Here is a 19,416-nt window from a genome sequence, read left to right as displayed (position 1 = left end):
ATACCGCATTAGTCATTTGCGGTTCGCTGATACCAAAATCGGCAGGGTAGGACCATGCTACCAACATGGTTCCGAAATTTACAGTACCACAAGCGTATGCTGAGACTATCAGCTGATAACCCGGAAACCGTATCCCCCATGTGACTGTGGTATTCCCTAAGGGCGCACAGTAAAGGTTCAGACACCAAAGCGTACAAGAGAGGGAATAAGGGGCATCCTTGATGAGTGCCTCTAGTTATAGGTATCAAAGCTGTCACTAGATTCCCCAGCCTAATTCTTGCACACAGAGCTTCGTAAAGAACCTTAATCGGCATTTACCATTGCGGGGGTAGCACCCTCACATCCAGCAATTAACTTGTTTGTCGTCTGTTTCTCTGCCAATTCATAGTTTTTAATATATGCTAGTCGCATTTATGTACCATGTGGAGGTTTACATTGATTCCTCCGTTGTGTCTCCCTCTTCTGTCGCCCATTTTTTGATTCCTAGGTTGTAACAGGAGCGGCTAAGCTACTTAGTTTGAGCTACATTGCAGCTACACACAGGCCCGCCCGCCCGCCCTGATCGAGTAGGGTTCTTTTAAACAGATTTTGATTGATTTTGCACAAAACCGGCAGGGAGGTCCGGAGATGCTTCCCAGTAGGAGACAAAGTTACAAACTTGTCATTTGAAATCAAGTGTGGCAAAAATAGATTGTCTATGTCATCCTATCAGACATAATATACAATCTGTTCAGTAACTACATACAACGCTTACAGAATACAATTCCAAACTACCCCCCGCCACCCTTCCCACCCCCCAGACGTGTCACTAGTTCAAGGCTGCAAAAGGCCAATGGGCAGGGCCCGCATTTAGACGACTTGTGTGCCTGGGCTAAGGCTACAGTTATGGTGGGCCAACAGAAGTGCCGAGAACCAACCTAGTTCCAGAGGGTGTCGTTCGTGCAGATCAGAGGGCTAGTTGCACGTTACACAGCGGTCACCCCAGGGGCATCTATGGGGGCATTACCATTGATCTGTTCGGGAGACCTGAGTGCAGTGACCAGCGCTTCCCAAGCTCTCGCCCCATCAAGAGCCTTATCACTCCCCGCCAGTTTCGCCAGCTGTAACCTGATCACTCCTTCACATTCAGCCCACGTTATGAAGTCTGTTTTCCACCTTGCAATGTTGGAACCTTGTTTTGTCTTCCAGTGTGTGGTGATGTTTCATTTGGCCAGTAGGAGGCCCAGATCGCTGAATTTGCTAGTAATTTTATTCTTGGACATGTGGGGGAACCAGTGTAGAATGCACTACGCCATGGTCGGTTTGATCTCTCTGACAGTGAGGTCTGAAAGCATTGTTATCTCCCCCCAGTAACTGTCAAGGAACGAACAGTCCCACAACATATGCTTGAAGTCTGCGCTGTCATGTGTTACATCTCGGGAAGGCCGCTGAGTGGGCTGGGAAATATTTGTGTAATTTTTCCGGGGTGAGATAAGCTCTGTGCAGTATATGGAAATGCACTAGTTGGAACCGTGCATTCCTTGTGCTCTTCCAGGCTCTCTCGACCAACATCTCCCATGCCTTATCTGGGATGTCCTTGCCAATAGCAGTTTCCCATTTGGTCTTTAGGTCAGTCAGGGGAAGTAAGGCTTCTAGTGTCATGCGCCTGTACAGACATGTGACTGCTTTGAATGTGCCAGCTGCCATCACCACATGTTGACAGCCCAGGAAAGTCTGCGGTTCTGTCAGCCCACCGCCCCAGTGCGTTTTAATCGCTGCAGTCAGGACCTTATACTGTAAGAACTCCCCCCCAGGTAAGTCATAGCGGGCCTGTAGATCATGAAACGGGATCATGGCACCCTCCTCATAAAGGTCTCACATGCAATTTAATCCCTCCTCCGCCCACGTCCCCAACTTCCGCCAGTTGCCTCCATTCGGCAGGGCCCTACACATTAGCAACAGTATTTCCGGAGCATAGCGTCATTTTTTAGAGGCCTGCCGCAGATATCTGTTCCAGCATTTTTGCGCTGTGTCAAGTTCCGGGGTGAGGGCTGCAGCGTCTACCGGGAGTCACAGGACGACGCAGAACAACAATGATAAGTTCCTAATGCCCTCTCTGTGCTCGTCATCTCCCTTGATGGCGTTCGCCACCCACTGTGTGAGCCACCGGAATTGCACTGCCAGGAAATAGGTCTCATAGTCTGGAACCGCCAGGTCACCCTCCACTCTCGGTCGCATGAGTGCACTGAGCGCCACCCGTCGTCTGCCCATGTCCCAGATGAAGTCTGAGATCATGGAATGGAGTTGCTTGAAGAATTTTGCCGGGATCCAGATGGGCAAGGTCCCAAAGTAATTGTCAGGACTGGTCAGACAAAACCACCAATAAGGCTTAAGATCCTCCCTGTAGTTTGCAAGAGACATCTGAACCGTAATTGCAGTCCTTGTAAATATTTACCTAATAGATGGTCTTCCCTTTTGTTTGAAGAAAGAATGATTTTATCGCGGCGAAATTCCAAGATGGTGGCCGGTGATAATCACTGATGTTGCCGGTCTAGTGTTTAGACTCTTCGACAAGCGCAGCTGTGCTTGCGGATTCACTCGCGGCAAACTGCGCACTTCAACTGTGGAACTTCGAGAAACGGTCGCCTCATTCCTAGCGGCGTTTCCTTTGAAGGAATTCTTGGGGTCGTGAGTATTTAGGGAGTTTCTCACTGCAGTTTTTGACTGCTGCCGCGGCTACGGTAATTGGGTCATGTCCTTTTAAGATTGCAAGTTTACTGAAGGATATCTTCATTTTTGTAGCGTTCTCTGACTGGGCTCATTTCTCAGATAACGCTTCAGAAGTTGGCACATTGCTTCCTGGGAGTAAGAGGCAGAGTATTTGAGACCACTGCTTGTTACCTTTTTCAGACAACTGTTTGGGACTAATAGGAGTAGAAACTGAACTTACCGTCTGCATACACAAGTAGAAGAAATAATTAAACCGTTCATTCTACCGCATTTTTGTTAGAGTATAAATACAAGATAACAGAGACAATGCTTGAGAAGAGTAAAACTAACTGAATCGTCAAGTAGGTGTAATTATGTATATATATACATATGTATAAGGATACTTACCAACATTAGCGGAGTTCTTCGAACCGTTTGGATTTTCTTGGAGCTTCGCCAAAGAGACGTTTTCTAATATCTACTAAACAAAGAGGAATAAGTTAACATTCACACAAGGTATCTGCAAGGTAATAGGAAGTTAGAAATACAGAGTGAGATAGAGATAAAGCAGGGAGTGGCAATTACATAACTCAAGTCTTGTATCTGTATTTCTACTATAGTACCTACACAACTAGGAGAACATCAGTGTAGCGGACACCTTGTAGAAAGCAACCACAAGAGAACAGTTAGCCACCAAGCTAGGACAGGTAATTATTCTCCTGGGGCTAGAAATTAGGTTAGGAGTGTGATAGTAAAAATTACTAAAGTTGTTCTTTTTACAGGAAGAATATACTAGAATAGAAGCAGTCCTGCCCAGCAGAAAGAAGGTGTGGCGTTTCTCTTTTCCTCCTCTTGCTGCCAGAGTCTATATGACCATGGTAACAGAGTAGGGGAATTGTGGAAATATCATCGGCTCCTGCGGAAGACTGAAGCTCTGGAACAGGTACTTGACAGAAATATAGTAGTCTCGGGAGGGGTATCATTTTGAGTAAGGCCGCTCGTCCCGCAACGGACAGCAGCAGGGAGCCCCAGAATTCAAAGTTCGTTTTTGCTCCCCTGATGGCCTTTGCAATGTTACCCTCAAGGATATCCTCCTGGCTGTGGTATATCTGGGTGCCCAGATAGGGTAGGCATTGGTCTTCCCAATTCATTCCCTCTGAGCTCTGTGGGCCCACCCGGCCCCCACGGGACGGGAACAGGCAAGATTTCGACAATTCACCTTCAATCCCATTACTTTGCTGAGAGCGTGGAATAGGCGTTTTGCCCCCCAGAGTTCCGACCCCGCATCAGCTAGGAAAAGCAAAAGGTCATTGGCATACAATGCTATGTGATGAACCTGCCATGAACATCAAGCCACTGGTAGACTCGCCCGACCGGGTCCGTGCTGCCAGCGGCTCCATTGCCAGGGCAAACAGCAGCGGGGAGAGGGGACACCACTGACGCGTGCCCTGTCCCACGCCGCAGGTGCCCGAGATAGGCCCCCCTGTTCTGACCAGTGGAGTCAGCATATAGGAGAGCCGTCCAACTCACGAAGTCAGAGTCCAGCCCCATTGTCCGCATCACATGGAATAAGAAAGCCCACTCCATGCTGTCAAAAGCTTTTTCTATGTCCACTGCAAATATTGTGGTGACATTTGCGTGGTACGTGCTGCTGCCAGGACCCTCATAAGCCTGCGGATGTTGAGCACTGTGTTTCTGGTGGGGATGAACCCGGACTGGTCTGTGTGAACAAGGGTGGTCATGTAGGGGAGTAACCGGGCAGCTAAAACTTTGCTTAATATTTTATAATCCAGATTGAGCATGGATAGCGGGCGATAAGCAGTCCTATACCATGCCTGCTTTCCCGGCTTGAGCAAGGGAATGATCACTGCTTCCCTAGTGGAGGCCAGAAGTTTAACAAGTCGCTTGGCATCATTATATAGCTGCACTAATTTGGGAGCCAGAAGCTCTATATAAGTGAGGTAAAATTCAATTCGGAGGCCATCAGTGCCTGGGGTTTTGTTGCGGGCCACACTCTTGATAGCCCCCCATACCTCCCCAAGTTCAATCTCCCACCCCAGTATTGCTGCGGTGTCTTCATCTAAGGCTGGCAGGTCTACCTCTCGTGTGAATGCATGCAATTCCTCGTCTGTGGGGGACAACTGACTCCTGTAGAGCTCGGTGTAATACATTAAAAATAGGTCATTGATACCTTGTTGGTCGTAACTGGCCACCCCATTCTGGTCACGGAGCTCTAGGATCACCGACCCATGCCTGGCTGGGTTGGCCAACCAAGCCAAAAGGGCTCCCGACATTTATTATTGAAGAGTTTTATATAGCCCTAGCCAGACCCGAAGGTATTGGAGCGCTTCACAACATGGGTTAAAACACGCAGTTTGTCAATCGTACACATTGATTAATGGCACTATAAATAAATAAATAATAGATCGTCATCCCTTTTTATGTCTTGAAGGAGTACCTTTCGAACCCCAGCCATCTCAGATATGCATCTCCCCCTGAGGACTGCTTTACCTGTGTCCCACTCCACAAGCGAGGATGTGGTTGAGCCCTCATTGTCTTGAAAGTAGGTGGTGATAGCTGAACCTATAGCTGTGCGGAAAACTTGGTCATCTAAGGCCTCGAGCCGCAGGTGCCAGGTAGGAATTTTAGGACGAGCACGTGACCACTGTAACCACACTAGGACCGGGTTGTGATCCGAGAGCGTCCTGGAGAGGTATTCGCTGTAACCAATCCCCTCATGAACATCAGGCGAACTTAAAATGGCGTCTAGCCTAAAATGCAATTCGTGAAGGGCTGAAAAGAAGGAGTAATCACGGGTTGCGCGGTGTTGCGCCCGCCAGGTATCTATTAAGCCCCATGTCTGTTGGCAACTATGGCTTGCCTCTGCCAATTTGTGTGTGGGTGCATTAGGAAGAGGGAGTGAGCCCGGTCGAGTGTAACGTCATAGGTGCAGTTGAAGTCGTCCCTTAGTAAAATTGAACCCGTGAGGACAGTCGCCAACTTCCCCGATAAATGGGCGAAGAAAACTGGTTGGCCTGTGTTTGGCGCATATATACTACCAAGTGTAAGGTCTCTACCATCCAGTCTCCCTGTTACCACCACATATCTACCCTCCGGGTCAATTACCTGTGACGTGCATTGGAATGGTACCCCGACCCTAACCCATACCAGAACGCCTCTCGCAAAAGCGGAGTAGGTAGTGTAATAAGTCTGGCCCCTCCAGCGGCGCTGCAATGCCTTCCCTTCTTTTGCCAGCAAGTGTGTTTACTGGAGGATGCGATCTGAATGCCTCTGCGAACTAAGTAAGAGTGTATTTTATGGCGTCGGGTCATAGAGTGCCTTCCCCTCACATTCCAGGATAATCAAGCCAAACCTAATGGGTGTCCCATTGTGGAAGCCAACATTTGTATCCTCTAAAAATACGTCCCCCCATGATACGTCTGTTAAAAAAATTGCCCCTGTGACACGTCTGGATTCCCGTTAAAAAAAACCAACTGCAGTAACAACCCCAACTCCCCCTCCCCGGGGCAGGTATACAACAAAGAATCCCGGTCCAAACCTTTTTAGGACAAACCATTGTCCAGTGACAGTGGAAGGGGTGAACGCCTGACAAGTTCCATGCCGATGGCCCTATATCGCCGCCTCCCCCGTATCTGATCTAGCCAACAAGCCCCAGGTCAGTTGGATTTTACACATAGCTCATACTGGGGAAGCCACAAGGTCTCGGAGTCTGCCCCAGTGGTATAAGGATTATAGGTCTCTGATAGTGCCTACGAGCGATGACACATCATGGACCTCACACTAGGTCATCAGCAGTTTGGGGCATAACCTGTGGCATGCCCGCTCCCAGGCTCTCATTGTCGCTTCGGTCTGGTGAGGTTTCCGATCTGTCAGAGTGGCGTCTGGTGCTGCTCGGAGAAGAACCAGGACTGGTTTGGGTGTGGGACACCACTGCGTGCAGCGCTTTGCGGCATTCTAGGCTAAGTTCCCTGGGTGAAGTGCCTCTGGATCCGGCTCTAGGAGTACGGGGGCTCCGCTGTGGTGTTCCTGGAGCCAAAACATGATGATCCGCCAAGCCGTGGGCTTCGAGCCAGTTCCATGCCTCTTGTGGTGTGCTGAAGAAGCGAGCACCAGCCGGGTCTGCCACCTGAAGGTGAGCGGGAAATATCATGGTGTAAGGCGAATGCAATTTGCGTCGCTTAGCCTTGACAGCGATGAAGGACGCTCCGCTGTACCTCCCTGGGAAAATCTGGGGAAATCATGACCTTGCTATTGTCGACACGGAGGTCTTGTTTTTGACGGGCGCTTTGCAAGATGTGGTCCCTGTCCTGAATGTAATAGTCGAGCCACAATGGGTCGGGGAGGATCCCCTGGGTTTGGTGGTTTGGTTGGGACTCTGTGGGCCCGTTCCAGGGCATAAAAGGGGGACAGACCTGTCAGAGCCACTTCAGTGCGGAGCCAGTCCTTCAAGTAATGGACCATGTTTGTTCCTCCTGTTTTTTCAGTATCCCAATGATGCAAATGTTGTTCCTTTGTGATCTCCCTTCACTGTCCTCGGCCCGCATTTCCAGGGTTTTTACCTTAGCTTCCAGGGCAGTGAGGGAACGACACATCTCGTGGACAGACGCCGGCAGGCCGCTCGTCTCTTTCTCATTGCTGGACACTCTGTCCTTAAATTTGTAATGATCATCTTTTAGCAGACTGAGATCAGTACCAATGGCAACATTCTTCCCCTCAAATGCTTCTCTGGTGGCCGTTATTGCCTTCATGATATCGAACAATGTGGGTTTTCGAGAGGTCAGGTCACCATTCGTTTCGGGCGGTTCGTCTTCCTCATCAGAGTGGGTCCCTGGGGCGTCCACATTAAGGGCAGTGAACCCCCATTTCTTTTGTGGTCTCCCCATCTCAATGTCACTATCTGTTGTCGCGCCGTCCAGGTAACCTCAGTGCCTGGTGTGGAAAGTGCGTTGGAGAGTCACCGGGCCCGTTGGGCGCTCCCGCCACCACACACCTCCTGAAGTCGCGTGTTAGGCGCCTCACTCGCCCTTATAGACCACCTCCGCTGTAGTCATTGTGAGCCGAGTTGTCTCACCGAGGTAGGCACTGCCCGGCGGTCCACAGGCCTCATCAGTGGCCCCAGGCGCGTGAACTCCTCCTTTCGTCCTTGTCGCTCTCTGCAGCTGCTTGTCGTTGGCAGGCGTAGGATGAGACAACCCTACGCTCACAGGTCAACCACTGTGCAAACACACTCCACTTCGCGCCTGTGATGTGCGTACTCTACGCCTCTCAGTGGGAGCCACACTACCGCGCCAGCTTTATTCAGATGTCAATGCGCAACGACTAGGCCCGGGCCGTTACACGCCAGCAATGGGGCTGGCTTTTCTCTCTTAATGCAGGCCTCTCTTTTTGCTGAGTGGCAGTTGCTCTCTGTAGCAAACGTTACCAGACCAGAGGCCCCCACACACCCAGGATGCTGGCTGACGAGCGCAGGGATAGCCGAACCCCTGTCTGTACTGGGCTCTGCAAGTGGTATAGGCCCGGTCCACAGTTACAGGCTTCAGTGATTTCTTTATTGCGACCGTGCACAGGCGCCAGCACATCCGTATCTCTGCCAGCCTCTGCGTGTGGCCCTCCCGTCGCTGCTGCACACCCCAGGGCCCGTCGGGTGGACTCACCGCTCCAACCTTGTTACAGTTGTTGTGGCCTCCAGCAGGGCGGCAGTCACACCGGGTACTACGGTGGGCCTCAGACAGACCTGGTGTCCCTGGAGGGAAAGTTCATTGGAGCCCAGTCCACTTGGTCTGTTTTCCCACCGCCGGTGCAGTCCAGTGGAGAGCCCACCCGCGTAGGTCTGTGTCGCTGCAAGGGGCTGTGGTGTTGCAGTTTCACCTCAAGTGTCAGCACCCTCCGATAATCCACAAGGCAAATTCTGGCTCCCCCCGCTGTATCTGGGGGTCAGGATATCTGTTAACAGGGGAGCGGTGGTCGGAGTTCCTTAGCTCGCGTCCTTTCTCATCAGCTGCAAGCCACGCCCCCTTGATCGAGTAGGGTTCTTGACCCCACTACTTTTCATGTTTTTATTCACAACTTTTGGTCCTGATGAAGCGCCATGGATCCTTTGACCGACTAGGCCCAAAACATGTTGACCTATAGTTACTAAGGCCCCAAACGCCCTTTCTAGTAACTTACGACCTTCGGGGTCTTTTAATCTGGCAAGGGGACCCTCACATTAAACTTCACTGACTTTCAGGTATCCCTTAGTCAGTTTTACCTTTCACGCACCCACTCACCACTCATAGAGGACCCTCTTCTCGCACACCCGCACTCATCTAACGGCAGTCTATACAAAAGATCTCAGCAAAATCAAGCCTTCGGGGGACCCGTAGGGCATTGCAGCGCCGGCCCGATGAGGAGCAAACGGCCGATAATGAAGCATGACATCCTGTGGGGTATGTGAGGACATCATGAGACAAGACTGGCACTTGCCTCTAGACAGTGAGTTCTAGACCTAGGACCAGCCCCTTTCTTTTTCCCGGCCTATTGGCAGGTGACTCTTTGCGCCTAGCCTTGGAACAGTTACCCCCTTTTTGGTTTGTATTCCTTAAGGGCGCACAGTAAAGGTTCAGACACCAAAGCGTACAAGGGAGGGGATAAGGGGCTTCCTTGACAAGTGCCTCTAGTTATAGGTATCAAAGCTGTCACTAGGTTCCCCAGCCTAATTCTTGCACACTGAGCTTCGTAAAGAACATTAATCAGTTGTAAGTAGACTTCGCCAACACCCAACCGCCTGAGTACCTTTTCCATAAAAAGCCAGTCTACAGAATCGAAGGCTTTTCCGGCATCAAGGAACACCGCAGCTGCGCTAATTTTTAGGGTTGATATGCTGTATAGCAGCAAAAATCGTACAAAGGTTAGACGTCAAGTTGCGGCCAGGAATGAATCCAGCCTGCTTGACTCATACTAGGCCTGGAAGCAATGGGGAGATGTGATTGGCCAGTATCTTGGCGAATAATTTCGTATTTAAACGAGACAAGGGCCTATATGATGAGCAATCACTGGGGGTTTTGCCTGGTTTGAGGAGGGTAACGATTAAAGCCTTGTGCATAGAAGGGGGCATAAGTTTACTCTCAGCCATCTCTTCAAATAGGGCAACCAGTTGAGGAATTAAGAGATCTTGAAATGCTTTATAAAAGGCGACAGTCAACCCGTCAGATCCTGGGGCAGACCACTCTTCATTGATGACAGGGCAACCCTAACTTGAGGTATCTGGGTCTGAGAATTATTAAAGATATAAACAAGATCGCCTCTATGAACTTCTCTATTGTTGCTAAAGAATGCCGGAAGTTAATGGGATCTTGGGTCCATCTCCCCCTAACAGTTTTGGGCCGTGCAAACTTAGTAAAGATGTCCATTTTGCCTAAGCTGACCTATATCTTTAACACTATTCCACTATATTTCGAGGCATCGCTTATTAACAAGATGCAGAGCGATATTTCCTCATTTATCTGGAAAAATAAAAACGTGAGGATAGCATGGAAAAAAATCAGACGGCGCAGGGAGAAAGGTGGACTGGCTGGTCCGGACCTCCAGATCTATGCTTGGGCCTTTCAGATGACACATGCTCGAATGTTGCTAAAAATTCCGTCATCCCATGGAATAGGGAATATGTTTTCGGCCTTATTACAGGGTGAAGGAGCTGGGCAGTCAGGTTTTCTATTTAAGTTTGGGGACCCCAAGGTTTAAAAAAAAATCAAACTGAAGGTGCTCCATGGCTTAGCTAAAACCTGGTCTAATCTTAGGGCTGCTATCAAACTAGGGTACGTCTCAAATAGATCTCCAATATGGGACCTTCCAACTGCCCCTGGCTGGGCTAATGACGCCTTGGTAACTCCACTAAAGGATGCCGGTATTCAATCATGGGGCGATCTGTTCCTGGAAGGGTCAATGTTTCCTTGGGAATATCTGGTAAACAAGGTCGGCCCAAACCTTTCTAGAGTAAAGTACATACAAATCTCAAGTTGGGCCCAGTCATATCCACCCAGTGCCCCTCGGAGTTACAACATGCCCCTAGGAGGAAATAGCCAACTGGTGTCAACATTGCTGGACAGAGTACCTCAACCTAAAGAAGTTTCCCTTTGGTACAATTTAATCTTGGATGAGATAGATAGGGAATTTCTTCTCCCTGATCATCTGTGGGGCACCTTATTGCCAAATGAAAATCTGAATGAACTTTGGCAAGTGTCATGTAACACCATGTGGGACTTGGTCAAGCCTGCCTGGCTCCGCAGAAACCATCTCTTCATTATCCATAGGGCCTATTATTCTCCTCAGAGGCTTTCTAAATTTACTCCGGGTGTTCTGGTGGCATGTCCCCGCTGTGGTTTAGTCGAGGCTTCTGATGCCCACATGTTTTTTTAGTGCCCCCCTTTGTCATCTTTTTGGGATTCTATCAGCACTAAACTTTCATCTGCTGTGGGTTTCACAGTTGTTGTGGACCTGCGGTTAGTAATATTTGGGATCGTGGACCAGAAGTGAAGTCCAGCAAAAAATCTTGTGTTCTATTCCATCCTGACGGCTCGAAGAGAAATATGTAAGCGCCGGAAAGAGGCATCTCCACCTTCTCTATATGACTGGCAGTCGTCGACGTTACAAATCTCGAAAATAGATCTCCTCCGGTCCGGCAATTTGAGCAAAAGAGCTTTCTGGCACTTACTTGATTGGTCTCAATAACAGACTGGGTTTTTTTTGTTTTTTTTTGTTTTCCCCCAGGTCCTATGATTATGAAGCCATGGTCTATTCTCCCTGCTAAGCCGCATGGCATAGATGCCAACTCTCTTGCGGATTTCAGCTATGGTGGAAGTGGCTTGTGGTTGATGTGTGCTGAGTCCACTACAAGATGTTAAGATTGGTAGGACGTATGACATAGCTGTGGGGTCATGGTCAGCTTCTATTTACGGTAAGACCTCTCCCAGCTATCCGCTGAGACAGCTTGTCGATGCCCTATATGCCTTTCTTTTCTGTTCTGGCTAACGCAAGTTTCAGCCATGGTGAAGATGAGGAACAAAAAAAACAAAAAACCTTAACTTCCTGGAGGTCCAAGGGGACTATAAGGTGTTCCCTGTGAGAATCCGTGTGCCAAGCAAGACGGATGTCAGATAAGTAATCTTCAATAGCTGAATCATCAAGGGGGATGCAAGACCTATAAAGGTCAGCATAATATCTTCTGAATCTATCCGCGAGGCCTTGTAAATCATATATCATACTACCATTCTCGCCCTTAATTTCAACTATGGAATTACTTTCCCACGGGAAACGCTGTAATTTAGCTAACAGGGCACCGGAGCGCCAGCCCTCCCCTGATACGCGAGCTTTAGAATACTTGACCAAGTGCTTGACCTCACTATCAGCTGTATCCTGGAATTCCCCCAGCAGTACTTTAGTCTCCCTTAGTGTCTCAAGGTGCCCAGTCCGCTGACGCTCTAGCTCCAAAGCAGTGATGTCAGCTTCTAATTTTGCAAGCCTGTTCTGAATGGACCTAAGAACACCGCAGGCTTAGCAATTGTTTCAACACGAATGAAGACCATAAACATTTCCCAAACAGTTGAGAAAGCAGACACTGAGCCAATATTCTCACTAAAGAAGGTTTCATTAGCTATGCCATTTCGGAGCAGAACAACTGGTCAAGAAGAGAATATGGTGGAAACCGCCATGTGAAGGGGGCATGTTTAAATGCAGGGGCCGTTAATATTAACTGCACTGGGGAATGGTCGGAGTAAGTTCTGGGAAGTGGTTCACAGTTCGAAACCAGAGGGACCAGGCTTCCGGATACCAACCAGTAATCGATCCTAGTGTGATTGTCATGAGGTGCGGAGTAGTGAGTAAACCCAGGTGTGGCCACCAGATGCTGCCTCCAAATGTCTGCAAGGCCCAGCTGCTCCATGAGTGTCAGTACGGCGCTAGCGGCCGCAGGGCGTTTCCTAGGTAGGCCACGAGATCTGTCTTTATTGAGTTTGAGTATACAATTAAAATCTCCTCCCCACATTTGAGGTAAATCATCAGTGTTAGGCAAGCGTGCAGTTAGGGACTGAAAAAATTGAGGGTCATCATATTTGGGACCGTAAATGTTCACTGACCGAGCACTAAATCTCTCCGCCTGGCAGTGGGCTATAATAAATCTACCACAGGGGTCGACCTCATCTTCATGCAAGGACAGATCAGAACCAGGGTTGACCCAAGTGATAACCCTCCTAGCATGTGAATTGAAACCAGCAGCTGAAAAAAGACCCTGCACGCACCATTTTCAAAGCATCTTATATTGTGCTGCCAGATGGGTTTTTTGTATCACTGCTATATCTACTTGGGCAAGGGCCTTTGTTCCCCCCAAAATAATTTGGGGAAATCAGTCTTTCTGCCCCCCCGGGGTTAGTAGCATGGGTGGCGCTTGGCTGGTGGTGTGTGTGGATAGTGGTGTGCATGTACTGACTCTTGGCTGCGGTGTGGCTTGCATGGATCCCCCTGCGTTGTCTTACCCAGAATTCCCAGCAAACCTCAAATTTACTTACAAAGTCACATTTTCCTCACATTTCTTTTGGGACCCCCTCAATCTCTATGTGTTTTTGGCTCTTCCATGTCAGAGGCACTTGGCCCATCCACACAAGTAAGGTATCAACTTTATCGGGAGACTGAGGGGAACGCTGAGTGGAAGGAAATTTGTGCCGAGCAGTGATCCCACAACTTTCCCACAAATAATGGAGGAAGATTTGACTTTTTAGCTAAATTTGAGGTTTGCAGCGGATTCTAAGAAGGAAAATGTTGGGGGTCTACGCAAACCACACCTCCATGGACTGCTACGGGTGTCTAGTTTTCCGAAATGTCTGGACTTTTTAGGTTCTCCAAGATGTCTGCAAACCCGACCCAAAAACACAGGTGGCCACCTTACTATCACAAACCGACCTGGTTTTACAAGGGGGTCAGCTGTGTTTTTGGTCCCAGGCTCAGCGGCCATCTAGGGAAACCTACCAAACCCAGACATTTCTAAAAACTAGACACCCAGGGGAGTCCAGGGAGGTGTGGCTTTTGTGTGGATCTCCCAACCGTGTCCTACCCAGAATCACCTTCAAACCTTAAATTTAGCTAAAAAAAAATAATCAAATTTTCCTCAGTTTTCTATGTGGGAAAGTTGTGGGATCTTCGGGCCGCCCCAAATTTCCTACTACTCAGGTCTTGCGATAAAAATTGTACCTCACTTGTGTGGGTAGGCATAGTGGCCTCAACAGGAAATGGCCCAAATCGTACTGTGGAGACTTCAAAATGACCTATCATAACTAAAGCTGGTTTTATATTTGTATTATATTATATTATATTTGTATTTGTATTTGGCCCCGGGCTTGGCGGCCATCTAGAGAAACCTACCAAACCCACACATTTCTGAAAACTAGACAGCTCAGGGAGTCCAGGGGGTATGGCTTGCATGGACCCGCCAACGATTTCCTACCCAGAATCCCCTGCAAAGCTCAAATTTTGCTGAAAAAATCAAAATTTTCTCAAATTTCTGTGTGAGCAAGTTGTGGTATCACTGGGCTGACACAAATTTCCTACCACCCAGCGTTCCCCCAGGTCTCCTAATAAAAATGGTAACTCACTTGTGTGGGTGGGCCAAGTGCCCATGGCAGGGAAGGGCCCAAAACGTATTGTGGAGACATCAAAATTACCTAACATAAAACGACCTACTTTTGCAATGGGGGGCACCTGGATTTTTCAGCCCCGCCTGCCATCTAGAGAAACCTACCCAACTCACACACTTCTGAAAACTAGATACCCTGGGGAGTCCAGGGAGGTATGGCTTGCGTGGAACCCCCAAAGTTTTCCTACCCAGAATCCCCTGAAACCCCAATTTTAGCTAAAAAAATCAATTTTTTCTCAAATTTCTGTGTGGGAAAGTTCTGGGATCACAGGGCTGACACAAATTTCCTACCACCCAGAGTTTCCTCAGTTCTCCTGATAAAAATGGTACTTCACTCGTGAGGGTGGGCCAAGTGCCCCCGGCAGGGAATGGCCCAAAACGTGTTGTGGAGACATCAAAATTACCTATCATAAAATGACCTGGTTTTGCAAGGGGGGCACTTGGGTTTTTGGCCCCGGCTCAGTGGCCATCTAGGGAAACCTACCAAACCCACACATTTCTGAAAATTAGACACTCTGGGGAGTCCAGGGAGGTATGGCCTGCATGGATTCCCAGATGTATTCCTACCCAGAATCCCCTGCAAACCTCAAATTTAGCTGGAAAATGTAATTATTCTCAAATTTCTGTGTGAGAAAGTTGCATCAGCGTCCTCGTGTTAGGAAACGGCTAGAACCCGAAATTCTCCAAAATGGCCGCTCATGATGGAACTACTTCCTGGATCCTCGGCGCACACTTTATTTACATATTGGAGGCAAAGGGTGACAGATTCCTAAATGCATATGTTCGTTAAACTTGGATGAAAAAATGGAATGAAAGTAATGAAAAATGAAACTAAAAAAGGAGAAAGGAGACCAGGATATTCATTGGAAAATCTCCCTCTATAGACATACACTTAATAGATATTATTGACACATTGTCTGTGTGGGTGCATATAAGGTGATTTAAAGGAACAGTTTTGGGGGAAATTCTATTCTATTTGTATTTCTCATTGAGTCAGAAAAAAGGGATATTCTCATATCTCACAATGAATGTTAAAGGGGAGTGAGTTTACCCCTGTAATGTATGATGTAAAAACATTTTATTGTTAAAAATAGGCAAACAGTTGGATAACTTCTATCGAACTTTTAAGTTGGGGGACCCAACAGGAAAATATGTAAAATTGAATAATAGGTTGTATATGGGGTAAGGATCCATTCAAGGTAGCAGGAACATTTAGATAAATTGACTCCAGGGTATGTTGTCATTCAGCCCCTTGGAATGAGTTTGCAATCTGAACACCCAACATTGTTCTTTTTCGTACAGCTGAGAGTCAGTATGGATTTGTTTAAGGACTGTTCAGTGCAAGTCTTGTTCTGTATGTTTTTTCTCTATAAAATGTACAGACATTTTTGTAGTCGCCCGGTCACATCTCAGATTGCTGCGATGTTTGCAGATTCACCTCTTTATAGATCGTTTTGTCATCCCAATGTATTGGAGTTGACAAGGGAAAGTGATCATATATACTACACCTTTTGAGATGCAGTTGGTGAATTGTCTTTGTTCACAGGTTGTGTTGTTGAAAGTCAATTTTTTTTTTATCGTCAGGTGGCAGACACTGCAGTCCCTGCATGGGTGGTGGCCTGTGAGGGGGAGAGGAATCTTTGGGATAGGACAGAGGTTTCCCTAATGCGTGGTCTTGTGTGGACTATCATGTCTCTAAGGCTCCTCCCATGTTTATTTGAAAACATTGGTTTGGGGAACAGTGGCATAGCTAGAGTTTCTGGTGCCCGGGCTATCCCTCAGATTGCCGCCCATGGCAGTTATCGGGGGAGGGGGTGCTGTGGAAAAACTACGGTGAGCACTTGAAAGAGGTCCAAGAGACACGTGGTATCGCTGTTAATAGTTACCTCGATCATGCAAGTTACATGTACATACATGATACGGTCCAAGGCTACACAGTTGAATACACCTGCAGTACAAAGGAGAACACATAGATTGCATGATCTATCTGGGGACTCAGAAAAAACCATATGACATCCATCAGAGAGCGTGAACAATTACCTGCTAACTCCCTCAGCACAATGAAAACATGCACATACATGACAGTATTCGGGGATCTACAGCTTACATTAAGTGGCCAAACATGGTCCCCCCACCCATTAAAGCCGTGTGGACATGCACAAAACGTGATGTGCTCTGGGGACCCAAAACCAACTTAACAGCGTCGAAGCCTGTAGCCGGAGGGTCACTGATATGAAACCTTGTTGGCACACTAGGGGAGCAGTGACTTGTATTTATGGTGCTATGAAAGCACAGCCTGTGAGAGAAAGCACTGAGTATGGATGCAATTTATTTAATATAAAATAGACTGCACGCAGCATAAGATAGTTTGTCGCCTGGAGGAGGCCAGTTACATGGCTGTTTGCAACACTCATGTGAGACACATTAATTAACACACTTGCACAAAACACTGTTGCTGCATAATGCGTGTGTAATGTAAAGTTTTCCAACGCCCTACATAGGGATGAGTAGCACTATAAAAGAAATTAAATAAATGTGAGACAGGGGCTATGGAGAGATGAAGGGCAGTCGTGAGGGAATCTGTGAATAAGGAAGACATTGGAGGCTACGAATAGCGATTGTTATACCACCTGCCACCAACTCTAAAAGCGGCCTTGCAGCTGAGTGATATTTTCATCATTCTGAAGTGCAACACTCCGGAAACGAAGCAATGAACTTTAAAGATGAAAGCTACACCAAATAATGAACTTTAAAGATGAAAGCTACACCAAATAATGAACTTTAAAGATGAAAGTTACACCTGCTTCGAAGCCAACTTTACCGTGCCGTGCACCCTTGCTCCCTAGCTGCAGCTAAAGATACCAACCAAACCGATTCTTGATTTTACTGCTGCTGAAAGACTGAGGCCCTTGGTCTGAGGTAGTTGGGATTGGAGCCCTGTGAAAAGAACTCTTGTGGGGTAATGTTCAGCCAGGGGCAGTTCTGTCACTAAACACCAGAAGATGTTTACTCATTATCACTACAGCCGGCTCATTCAGTGATTCAGTAGGCCATCGTAAATGCAGTTTTTTGTACATCACAGCAAGTGTGATTGAGATATATGTGCCACGTCAGATTTGAGGGTCAGAATCCGCAGTACTGTGAATGTGTGAGTTTAAGTCTTGGACTCGAATTTTGAATCTCATTTCTTGACAGTAAGTCTGATAGCCACATTCTGTGGCACCGGGATTCATGTGGGCACAGCTCCTTTGACTGCCACATTGTCCATCGCAGGAATTCTGATGTGTATTCTCTGAAGCCTGGTAATCCTGACGCCCTCCAATTATTACCACTATCCTCATAGCCAAATTTTGGGCACAAATATTTCTCACATGGATCATTATGATAACCCGTTTCGCTCTTACCTCAGACTTCACAGTGGTGGCAGGGCCTCACCGTAGGGGTTGGTTCAGCTGCAAATCGCCCAGCACTCCTGAGACTCGACTCCACTCAAGAGAGCACGTGGTGGTGGCACGCGTCACTACTGCATTTTCAGCGCGGGGGCTGGCCAAAAATTATGCCCTGAGCCATCATTGCTAACCATTTTGCGTGCTACAAGATTGATGGCCCTGGGACCCACATACACAGTATGTCGCGCACCGCACCACCACCACTCTGCTGGTGATGCGTGCGCTGCAGCATTTACAAGCAGGTGCGCTTGCACTTACATAACTGCACATCACGTTTGCAGTGCTGCGGGGAGACCACCATTACAACACACAAAAATATAGTCACAGTGGAGACATATTTAAAGGAGTAAAGGAGCATACATTTGTTAGTGATTCGAACAAATTTAACGACACCACCTATTTTCTGCATGTATGACCATAATTTAATCGATTATCCAGAATTTCAGTCAAAAAGAAGATCAGCAATTTAAATCAAGGCCAAATGCATCACAATGTCAACATATTCAAATACATATAGGTGTAAGGTACGTGATAAGTGCAAGATTTGGGGATGAGTGCAGGACGTTGTGAGGGAGGAAGGTTGCGTAAAAATAGGAACATCCACAGTTTGTTGCAGAGCCTAACCTGCTAATTGAATGGCCACAAAACTAAAATCAGACAACACAAAATTAGAAAGCAGTTGTACATTCACTGACAATCTCCTGTGTTGATTGTAGACAGAAGTAAGTCGACGTTTCGACCCCTGTTAGAACCAGCAAATTGGTTTGCTTGGAGTCGGGGTCTTCATCAGGACCAAGGGAATGGGCTTACACCTAGGGGCAAGGGTCAAAAATGTAATAAAGTGAGGTGTGTCTGTCATAACCATTATAATTAAGGAAAAGAGAATAATAAAAATTACCAGCATCAGCAGCATGAATCAAGCTGGAAAATTGGGAAGGGGCCAATCAGTGCTCCTGGGAAAAAGGAAAAGAGACGAGGAATACCACTGAAACCGCAATTTAAAACCACACTGAGTGTCGAAGATGCCTGAGTGACAAAGATACTCACCCAAGGTGTAGTATTCACCACTCGGTAAGTGAGTCCGGGAAATTTTCCAGCTTGATTCATGCTGCTGATGCTGGTAATTTTTATTATTCTCTTTTCCTTAATTATAATGGTTATGACAGACACACCTCACTTTATTACCATTAAACCAATTTGCTGGTTCTAACAGGGGTCGAAACGTCGACTTACTTCTGTCTACAATCAACACAGGAGATTGTCAGTGAATGTACAACTGCTTTCTAATTTTGTGTTGTCTGATTTAAGTTTTGTGGCCATTCAATTGGCAGGTTAGGCTCTGCAACAAACTGTGGATGTTCCTATTTTTACGCAACCTTCCTCCCTCACAACGTCCTGCACTCATCCCCAAATCTTGCACTTATCACGTACCTTACACCTATATGTATTTGAATATGTTGACATTGTGATGCATTTGGCCTTGATTTAAATTGCTGATCTTCTTTTTGACTGAAATTCTGGATAATTGATTAAATTATGGTCATACATGCAGAAAATAGGTGGTGTCGTTAAATTTGTTCGAATCACTAACAAATG

The sequence above is a fragment of the Triturus cristatus genome, chromosome 4_2, assembly GCF_964204655.1.
Source record: "Triturus cristatus chromosome 4_2, aTriCri1.1, whole genome shotgun sequence".
Classification (NCBI taxonomy): Eukaryota; Metazoa; Chordata; class Amphibia; order Caudata; family Salamandridae; genus Triturus; species Triturus cristatus.
This window is presented reverse-complemented; position numbering follows the sequence as displayed.